General features: G+C 43.4%; 1 long non-coding RNA gene across 1 annotated transcript; it reads left to right on the top strand.

Annotated features, from left to right (window-relative positions):
• The first annotated feature begins 7379 nt into the window (after positions 1-7379).
• LOC124860876 lies at positions 7380-8991 on the top strand. The gene is made up of 2 exons (XR_007036477.1): positions 7380-7415; positions 7505-8991. It is a non-coding gene; the product is annotated as an uncharacterized LOC124860876 (long non-coding RNA).
• Positions 8992-10606: the final 1615 nt, after the last annotated feature.

Genomic DNA, 10606 nt, shown 5'->3' with positions numbered 1-10606 from the left:
GAGATACCTACAGTTAAACACATAATCACTGAACCAAGGTGGAGGAAAATAAACTTCTCGTCAGCTATCAGTGTAATTAGTGCAGAAATGAAGAGTAGTAGGAAAACAAGGCAGAGTGAGAAGAAGTAGATAGTGAGTCCTAGAGCAGCTTAAGCCTTTAACAGAATAACTGAGACAGGTCAGATTAACCTGACTCTGACTATAAGCTTTATCAAAATTAAAGTTTTAGGCTTGCACTTACATTATCGTGTTTACTGCTGCAACATTTTGTGGCACTTGCCTACATTCTGAAACAGTGATGCATATGTGTGGTAGAAATGGTTACTCAGACTTTAAACTTGTGTCATAACCTTTTTCAGCATCTTGAAAAATAAATTCTACGGCAGCCTGGCTTAGCTCCGCAGATCAAATTGTGAATGGAACAGTATGAGATTTGCTCGAAGGCCATGCTGGAGTCTCACTTACCTATGACATTTACCTACAGCGTATCTTCCTACACCATAAAACACAGGAATGGGGCTGCCAGTCATGTGTTTATATCGCCATTTTACACATTTCAATGTTTTCTTCTTCAATGCTTTACAAAACCCACTGGAAATGCAGTGAATTGAATTACATTTAGTTGGCAGAAAGAAAAGTGCTGAAGTGAGATTAGTCCTTGCAACTTCTTCACAGATAGTGTTTTACTAAATGACTAAAGACAATGCACCTCACTATCATCTTGTTGCACACAGGAGTTTGGAAATGAAGAGCTCTGAAGTGCTCAGTGTTCAGTGGTATCATTTGTTTCCTGATGTTTTCCAGTTTGTCATGATTTTACCCAGAAAACGGCAACAAGTTAAGAGCCAGGAGAACTATGCAGAAAGCAAGCAGAGGACATACCAAGAGGGAGAGAGACGAAGACATGATAAGCGACATGTGCAAATTGCTGCCAAGGGGAAAAAAGGGAAGGTTAGAGGAGAAGCTGGGGACCTGACACTTCTGCTTAAGGTAAAAACAGAAAGAAAGAAGGAAGAGGTCTGAAGGAAACAGATCTAAAGAAAAAAACTCAAACTTTTTTTGTTTTTAAAGAGAGCATGAAGACCACAAGCCTGCTGAGTGGGAGCCGCCTGTTGCCATCAAGTGGCCTGTGATTGCATAGTTTAGGGCTGAGGCATGATGGGTAAGGATTAAAGATGGCTGCCCTGAGGGCATACAACAATACCATTACTCTTGATGAATTCCCTCACCACTCACATATTCTCTGCAGACGTCAGAGGGGCCACAAGGCTTGACTAATGCATGGTGTGATGATGTGATCAGAAGAGGCAGGAGGGAATTCAAGGCAGCTTCTAAAAACCACCAACTCCATCCTGGGTTATCTGCTGTCTTCCCCATGTATTCTCCACTCAGCCATGCACTGACCCCCCCCTGTACCTTGACATATAGTATCAGTTGGAAATCTGTATCTGCTGGGTTAATATTGATTCATGGTCAGAATCTTCCTTTCACCAAAGTATTTCAGAGTGGTATGACTGCTAAAACCCAAATTTCACAAAATAAATGCCCTAATGTTCCAGTGGACACCATTGCCATAGAAACCTATTTCCTCAGTTCCCTACACCTGGTCTTGACACCTGCCAGCAATGATCTGATTACCTGCCCCTCTCATTCTCTTTGTTTCACCGTTGACCTCCCTGTATATAAGTTTACCGGTTTTCCTTGTTCCTGCAATGTTCCTGAGTTCCAGACAGTGTGGTTCCTGTTTAGCTTTGTTCCTTGTAAGTCTAGTGCATCTTTGTTTTGGATCTGAACTTCTGGCCTGAGAAAACCTGCACTTTCAAGTCTTCAAATAAATCATACCGCAACCTATCATGTGGCTCCCGAGTATCTCCCTGCATTCTGGTCCTATACAAACTCAAACCTTGACACAGGCAACCACCACGGAGACAGAGAGAAAGTTCATAGTTTATTTTTAGGAAGGGACTGTTTCAGGATCAGCCGGCCAGAGGAAGAGATGAACGTGAGTTTAAGGGAAGTGCATGGTGGATTTGCAGTAAGAAGGAAGATGCTTACTTGTAGGTGGAAGGAGAGGATCCGGGAAGGGTGAGTAGACCACGGAGACTGAATTTGGCAGGCTGGTGTGAGCTGCGAGAAGTTCCTTCTAAATGGCAAGCAGTGTTGCAGGGTGGACAGGCATAGAGTTGAGCATAAGCTTTGTTCCTTATGTTCTGAGCTCTTTCTTTGTGCTTGCTGATCCAGGGAAACCAGGAAAGGCTTTAAGAGGTGATTTAATACACTCAGTATTATCCACCCTGAGAAAATACGGATCGAAGACGGAGAAACCAGGCCAGGGTCTTTGGAGCGGTAAACTGGGGTAAAGGAGTAAAGCCAAAGTAAGAATCAGAATGCTCGGTAATAAACAAGCTAAAATTATTTATTTGTTTTATAACCGTATCCTATCCAGCAGAGTAGCGCTCAGAATTGTCTGAGTGCCAAGAAAAAGCCCAACAGATTTACTTTCACAAGTGCAGCATTACAGCTAACGCTTTAAAGCTCTACTTGATATTTATAAAAGAAACTTTATTAGAAACTGCTTTGGGATTATTTCAATTGTTACGGACACGGAGACAGAAACGAAAAGGAAATAAATAAGAAGCATGAAAGAGAGAGAGGTGGGGTGTAAAAGGAAAAAGGGAGAGAAGGAGAAAAGAATGGAGGAGAGAAAGAAGGAAAAGATAATACAAGATAACATCCTGCTTGCTTCTACACCTGCAAAACATTCATATTAACAGCTTTTTACCAGAAATTGCACGTTACTTATGCGTGCAAGACGTATTTAGTGGTAAATGCGGCTCAATATACAACATTTATGTATCTGTTAACACCTGAATCTAAACACCTGTGGGTCTGAGTGTGACTGCACTTGCGTATACAATGTTTCTCCATAAAAATATGCAACAACGACTGTGAGGAGCCACAGACCTGCCCCGCTGGACTTGGGACCCCAGGAGAACCATCGCTGGGACTACTGCAACCCCCCCCAGAGAAGAGCAGGGTAGAGTCCCAGGGGAACCACCCAGCAGCCACACTGCACAAGTCCCATGGAGCTGCAGCAATGAGCCCACAGGCCAGGCCAGCAACCATCTACGCCAGAGCAGATCCAGCCATGGACCCAGAAACCCGAGACCCCGGGATATATTACTCCCAAAGCAGAGGCCAGACAGAGCCCAGGGGTCCAGGCCCAGGCAACCAGCCACCGGGAGTGAGGCGGCACACACCAAAGCACCCTGCCCCTGACACCGAGAACCACAAGTACACCAGCGGGCAGAGTTACCAACCACCAGCAAGTAGTGTGGCAGGGAGTTTAGGCCCCTCATTTGATGGGGGGCCTAAACTGATCCAGGAGAGGGAGCAGTCCAAGACCCAACCTGACACAAAATACAGGCACATACAGTCAAAATCATACATTCCCACCCTCATGCATACACATAAAAGCACTCACACTCACGCACCCAAAGTAAATACAAACAACAATGGATGTCATATACTCACTCACAATCCCCATACATACTCTATACTCTAGGTCCAGGTGCCGATACCCCATAGGGGTAACCTGCCCCCAGACCTAAGAGGTAGTCCCCTTCCGTCCAGGGATGGAGACAGGTAGACTGCCCCAGCACTTGAACCTGGGCTGGGCTACCCTGGGCTGGTGCTTGAACCCACCAACCCCGACCCCCCACCCCAACCCCAGTCCACAACAACCCCCATCCTCATCCGGAGAGGGGGGCATTTACAAAAGAGGGGTCTACATGGTCCAAACTAGTCCCAACCCCTCTATGAATTCTGATCCTAACCCCATGAGCCCCCCACCCCCAATTAACTCCAACATGAATTTATCCACAGGGTCAACTTCTAATATAGAAATCTAATTTATGTTGACTTATTTCTGTAAAAACACAAAGTACAGCATAATGAGTAAATATCCTCCAATAGTAACACATTTTATATTTTTTTTAGCCAGATGCATTCTCTATCCACACATAACAGAAGGCCTTACTGTTATCCATACTAGCCTATTACCTACAAAATGAATATCTGCTCCATTAACTCCATTAACTCCATTAACCCTATCCTCATATTCCTCCCATGCCCTCACACACATATGGCTTTATATGACTCTTATATTGTATGACTTTCTTTTTTATCTTTACATTTCTGAACATTTCATAATTCCAGCTCCACTTATTCACTTTCCTCTCTCTTCAGTTTTATATGTTGTATAAATTACAAAAAGGGAAGGGACAAATTACAAGATTTACAGCCAAGTTCAAAAACAAAAACAACTCAACCAGGGTGGGCGGAGGGGGCCTCGGAGGGCCTCAGATCGGGGAGGCCATTCGTCCCGATCACGCCTCTCCAGGTGTCACTGTCGTTCCCCACGTGGGCGTTGAAGTCCCCCAGCAGAATAATGGAGTCCCCGGGAGGGGCACTATCCAGCACCCCCGACAGAGACGCCAAGAAGGCCGGGTACTCTGCACTACCACTCGGCCCGTAGGCTGAAATGATAGTCAGAGACCTCTCCCCAACCTGAAGACGCAGGGATACGACCCTCTCATCCACTGGGGTAAACCCCAACACGAGACGGCTGAGCTGGGGGGCAACAAGCAAACCCACACCAGCCTGCCGCCTCTCCCCGTGGGCCACTCCAGAGTAGAAGAGAGTCCAACCCCTCTCAAGGAGATGGGTTCCAGAGCCCACGCTGTGCGTGGAGGCGAGCCCGACTATTTCTAGTCGATATCTCTCGACCTCCCGCACAAGCTCAGGCTCCTTCCCCCCCCAGCGAGGTGACATTCCATGTCCCTAGAGCCAGCCTAAGCATCCGGGGATCAGGCCGCTGAGGTCTCCACCTTCGTCCGCCACCCAATCCTCTTTGCACCGGTCCCTCACGGTTCCCCCTGCAGGTGGTGGGCCCACTGGGGGATGGCCTCGCGTCTCTCGTTCGGGCTTGGCCCGGCCGGGTCCCGCGAGGAGCAACCCGGCCACCAGGCGCTCTCCGACGAGTCCCGACCCCAGGCCTGGCTCCAGGGTGGGACCCCGGCTCCGCCGTACCGGGCGACGTCACGTGCCTCAATATTTTGTTCTTCATGAGGGGTTCTTGAACCATTCTTTGTCTGACCCATCACCTAGAGCCTGTTTGCCATGGGAGACCCTACCAGGGGCATTTAGGCCCCAGACAACATAGCCTCTAGGATCATTTGAGCACTCAAACCCCTCCACCACGTTAAGGTGACGGTTCAAGGAGGGGAGATGGCCTGTTGCTGCCTAAATGGAGTCCGTTAAATGTTTCTGTGTGGAAGAGAGGAGCGTTCTTACCAGATTGTTGTTCCAAATCCATATCATGCGGTATTGATATTGGCACTTGACAAGCCACTAGTGGGTTTCGGTGGCATAAGTAAAACGTACGATCGCATCCTGCGTAATTTGTTTTGGCCGGGGTTTGAAGGTGATGTTATGCGCTAATGTAATTTGTGTCACTTTTGCCAGGTGTCTGGAGATCCCTCCCACACCGTTGTATCCTATCCCAGCTATGGGCGAACACTTTAAATGAGTACTGGTTCATTGTATTGGTCCTCTACCTCAACCAAAGCAAGTTTTTGGTAACTAATCTGTGCATCCCCTCATTAACCCTGAGTTTTTTTTTTTTTTTATCTTAAAATAACGATGTCAGTTTTCTCATTTGCCTCAAGTTGTGCAGACTGACCAGGGCTTCAACCATATGTCTAGAGTGTTTGCACAGGTTTTGAATCAACTTGACGTAAAGCATTGTTATTTCAGCACATATCACCCAGGAAAGTCAGGGCGGACTTGAGTGCTTACATCAGACTTTAAAAACCATGCTTTGCACGTGCTGTCTGGAACTTGAGAAGGACTGGGATGATGGTGTACATCTACAACTGTTTGCCATATGGAAGGTGGTTCAGGAGTCTCTCAGGTTTAGCCTACCGGACCTGGTTTTTGAGCTAACTGTTCGTGGTCTTTTGAAGTTGTTAAAAGACCAGTGGTTGTGTGGGAAGTCTGAACCGATCTTAATGGATTACGTTAGTAACTTTAGAATGAAGTTAAGACGTGCATGTGGGATAGCCAGGGAAAATCTTAAAATCGCACAGGCTAAGATGAAGTCTCTGTTTGACAAAAATGTGGCAAAAAGAGTGTTTTAACTCGGTGAAAAAGTGTTTGTTTTTCTGCCAGCAGAGAGTCAGTGACAGGTACTGTTTGGATACTACACCTGATCGGAGGTGGAGGTCCTGTTTGTGTCACATTAATATGTTCAAGCCTTATGTGGAGCATGCACCATCTTTGTCGCATGAATCTGCCAGTTGTGTCGTCATTGAGCATTAGCGGCTCTGGTACAGGAGGAGCTGTCCAGTGCTGAACGTTGAATGACGTTTTTCCTGCGCCTTTGACATCGGGGAAACCTTTTAACTCGGGGGTGTTGAAAAACCTGCCTCTGTTGTTGACCCACCTTGATGTTTTCCAGCAGGCTGATATGAATTTGACCCAGTCTTATAGGTCATTCTTTGCTGATATTTCTGCTCAGATACATGTGCTCAGTAATGATACTGATGTTGGCGAATCTAAACCAATTAAACAGCATCTTTACAGTGTGAACCCAGACAAGCGGTGCCGTTTGAAGACACAGTTGAAATACAAGGTGAAACATTGCATTGCTGTTGAAAGCAGTGGTGCATGGACACCCCCCACCAAACAACCCCTAAAACCCTAATTCATTACAAAGAAAAAGATCACTTTGATTAATTCAGAATTCAACATTATCAGGTTTTAATCCCTTTTTAATATTTTTAGGGCAAAATGCCTATTTAGAGTCATTTTCAGCAAATTAGATTATATGTTCCAATGACTATTTTTTGAAAGTAACGATCTTCTAGCAGGTATAAAACATACCTATCAGAAGTCCACATTTTTGTATGAAAAAAGTTTTTATTGATCTGTTGTAATATTCAAATCTTAAATGTCATGTTTTCATTAGGCTGTCATCAGAAAATTCTCATAATTAACAGAAGTAAAGGCTTGAAAACATCAGATGTACAGTCTATATTACGTGTTTCACTTTATGAGGTAAGTTACTGAAATAAATGAACGTTTCAACAATATTCTAATAAACTGATTTCTGATGGAGTAAATATTACACTTAATTTCATTATCAAGTTTAAGATCATATTTGTGGTTGCGGGGTCTGGAAGTATCTGTTTGTTTTTTGTTTCTTGCCTGCTATTTACTCTGCTTAGTCCATAGGTGGCGTGGGAGCTCATGGGCGGACAGGTGACAGGTGTGGCTGATCCTGCTGATTGCTGCTGGGATCATTTAAACAGGAGGCTGCCAGCACTTCAACGCCTGAGTGTTAGCCAACAATGGTAACAGACTCAAGCCAGTCTCTAGTTTTGTGATTGAGTTTCCGGGTTTTCTTAAAGCTTTGACTAACCTTCGTGTGTCCTCTTCTCAGGTCGCTTTCAAGCCCTGGCTCTGTTTCCAGTTCGTTTCCTGACTTAGGATCAAAGATTCAAGCCTCCAGTTCCTTCTCTAGACAAACTCCTAGCTGGCAGCTTCCTGGCTCTGCGATCAACCAGCCACAGTCATAAGCAAACCTTGTTCACCCTCCAATGAGCTCCTGTGCAAGCCCCACCACCCAGCGCACCACGCCACCTTCTTCACACCAGGGACTAAGCTCAACTGGACATCCCGGAAACCTCCTTCAAGCATTTATTGACCAATTTACCTTGGATATAACCCTCCTCAGTTTCCTCTGGTCTCGTGTTCCCAGACTCCACATCTCGTTCACCCTGGCGGTTCAACCATCTCCTCCAGTAAGCGTTTCATATTACGTTACTATAATGGTCATCCCATCTCAGTATCTACCTGTTTCCCCTTCTCTGTGCAGTTGGTGATCTACCGTTCCTGGTTCTCTTGCCACTACTCATTCCTGTGAAAATAAATCTCTTAAACATCTGAATATTCTCCTGATTGTATTTCTGTACATGGGTCAGATCTGTTTCTACAATCATGACAGAGGTACTTGTTGGTTCCTTTTTATTATAAAAACATTGTGAGTCTTTTTTGTCTGTGCTCATTTTCACCATCTGCTTGTATTACATGTTACCAAATCAGATTAGGATTGAAGTCGGGACTCTGGCTGGGCTTAATACTATTCAGAAACATGTTGCAAGGTCAAAAGATTACTTTAAACCAAAGTCTGCAGGAATATATGTCTATGCTGCTAGAAAACTACCCCCTGTTGTTTTGGTACAATTCCCACCTACTTAACCCAAGGCTTAAAATGTTCCTTTTTGATAAAGTATATTGTAACTGTGGCTTAGGTTTGCCTCAGCTGTCTCTTTAATGATGCTGCTATAGGCTTAGGCTGCTGGAGGACATACCAACCAATTTTTCCCACACTGCTGTTTTCTCCTCCTACTCTCTATTTATTGATTATTTGCTGTTGTGGCTGCTAACTATGTGTATTTTTTTTTCCCATGAAAAGTAATCTTGGAGCAGTGCTTTGGTGTTTCCCTTCTTCTCCTTCCAGCCCCTATGTGGTCACAACAGATATTTCTTCCTGAGCCAGGATCTGCTGGCAGTTTATTTCTGCTTAAAGGAAGTAGTTTCTTTCTGCTGTCGCCACATGCTTGCTCAGGTTGAGAAATTGACTAAGCTTCCTTACATAAATACCATTTTATCAACTGGCATTAAATCATCAACTAAATCTGACCATTTTTTTATTACAAATTTGAATGAATCACACTATTTGATTCTAAGTATGTGATTACATTGTATTAGAATGAAGTGGACTTATTTGAACTGAAGTTGGTATAAACTGGAATGCATATCATTGGATGTTTATTGGAGCTGTTTTTCTTGTAAAGTGCCTTTACATTACCTTTAAAGTAAACTGGTGTTCTGTAAATATAAATAAATGAATGAATTGTTTCTTTGTCTTTTGACAACAGTGTGTGAAGCAAACATGCATTTGCTGGAAGAGTGCTGCAAGGTCTGAGTTGTGAGAGCACGCTTAATAGATACACCTTGCATTTTAAAGATCTTGGAGGACTTGGAAAAGCACTGTCAAGTTTCATACTCAGCCACAGCATACAAAGCACAGTGCAGTTAATTGATACTGCTGAGCTGGAGCCTAGTCTGTCTCCACATTCCCTTCAAATGGCTGGCATAATAAATGACTGCACTCTGGGATGGGCCTTGGCATGCTGTATATCTGTTTTTTCTTGTCTTCACTGTAAAATTCCTGTTTGTGTTTCCAGTGACACTAATTGGAAAATAGCTTGAAGCCTTTTCCTGCACTGCAACCCCTACAAGCACTTTGTTGATTAGTGGCAACTTGGGAAGGCTAGTCAAAACAGTGATGACAGAAAGAATCTCCCTGTGTACATTTGTCCCTCTAAGCAAATTTGATCCGGTGACCTACTGAACAGATAGACAAAGACCAAAAAGAACCAGAATTCTAGTTTCAACTTAAAGTGAGAATGATATTAGGCTTTGATACAATAACAAACATGGTAGGGCTATGGTGAGTAAATTATGTAAATGTTCAGAAGTTTAAATAATAAATAAATGAAGACAAACAGAGAAGCGTCTTGAAATGTGAGTCAGATGATGTTTTACCTCTTCTCTTTCTCAAAGTTTCACATATAATTTTTTTATATATATATCAAGAGAAATAGAAGAAATCAGAGATTACTTCATGGGCAGATTAATCAATATTTGCTCTAAAACACTTAAACTGGCAAGGAACCAGCAAGAGTCTCAAAAAGGCCACTTGTGAGGACACGCTGTGTGTTTTTATTCATTGCTTTAATTTAGTTTTTCTTTATTTTTGAAAAATACATTTTCCTGTTAATTCACGTATGTGTATACATACACTGTACAAAAAGTAAATAAGTTTGCACACACAAAGATTAAAATGTCTTAAAATACTGTAGTTTGGAAAAGTCAAAATAATGATGTGATGGCTTTTTAAGCTTCTGTAAGTAGGCACACGTGCAGCAGTGTGTTTGAGGAGTTGCCTGAAACATACTGCTTAATTGTGTGACATCATGGGAAACTAAAAAGAAAAGAAAAATATCATCCAAGATAACAGGAAGAAAACTGTGCAATTCCACAAGTCTGGTTCATCCTCGGATACAACTTTCAGAAAGCTGAAGGTGGAAAATTCATCTGTTTAAACAAATATATTCTAGTATAAACAGGAAAATAACGTCAAGCCATAATACTGTTTAGGAAAGTGATGGGTTCTGGTTCCCAGAGTTGAATGTGTTTGGGTGTAAAGTGTGCATTTAATCCATAGATGAAAATATATTCCGTAGATGCCGGTTGAAGCTGATTACACATTATCTATTCATTATTTGCGGTGGGACAAGTCCTGTACCAACATGGGCTCAAAGGCCAAACAGGGGAGAACGAAGCCATTTCACCCAAAGCATACAGCAACAGTCAGATTACAGTTTGTAAATGGATTGAGGAACAAATAAACAAATGTTAGCAAACATGTGCTGTGGTTTGACAGACTAAAATTTCAGTATTTTGACTTCAATGA

Source organism: Girardinichthys multiradiatus, chromosome 23 (assembly GCF_021462225.1).
Source record: "Girardinichthys multiradiatus isolate DD_20200921_A chromosome 23, DD_fGirMul_XY1, whole genome shotgun sequence".
Taxonomy (NCBI): domain Eukaryota; kingdom Metazoa; phylum Chordata; class Actinopteri; order Cyprinodontiformes; family Goodeidae; genus Girardinichthys; species Girardinichthys multiradiatus.
The sequence above is the reverse complement of the archived record's forward strand: the minus strand, read 5'-3'. Positions and strand labels throughout refer to the sequence as shown.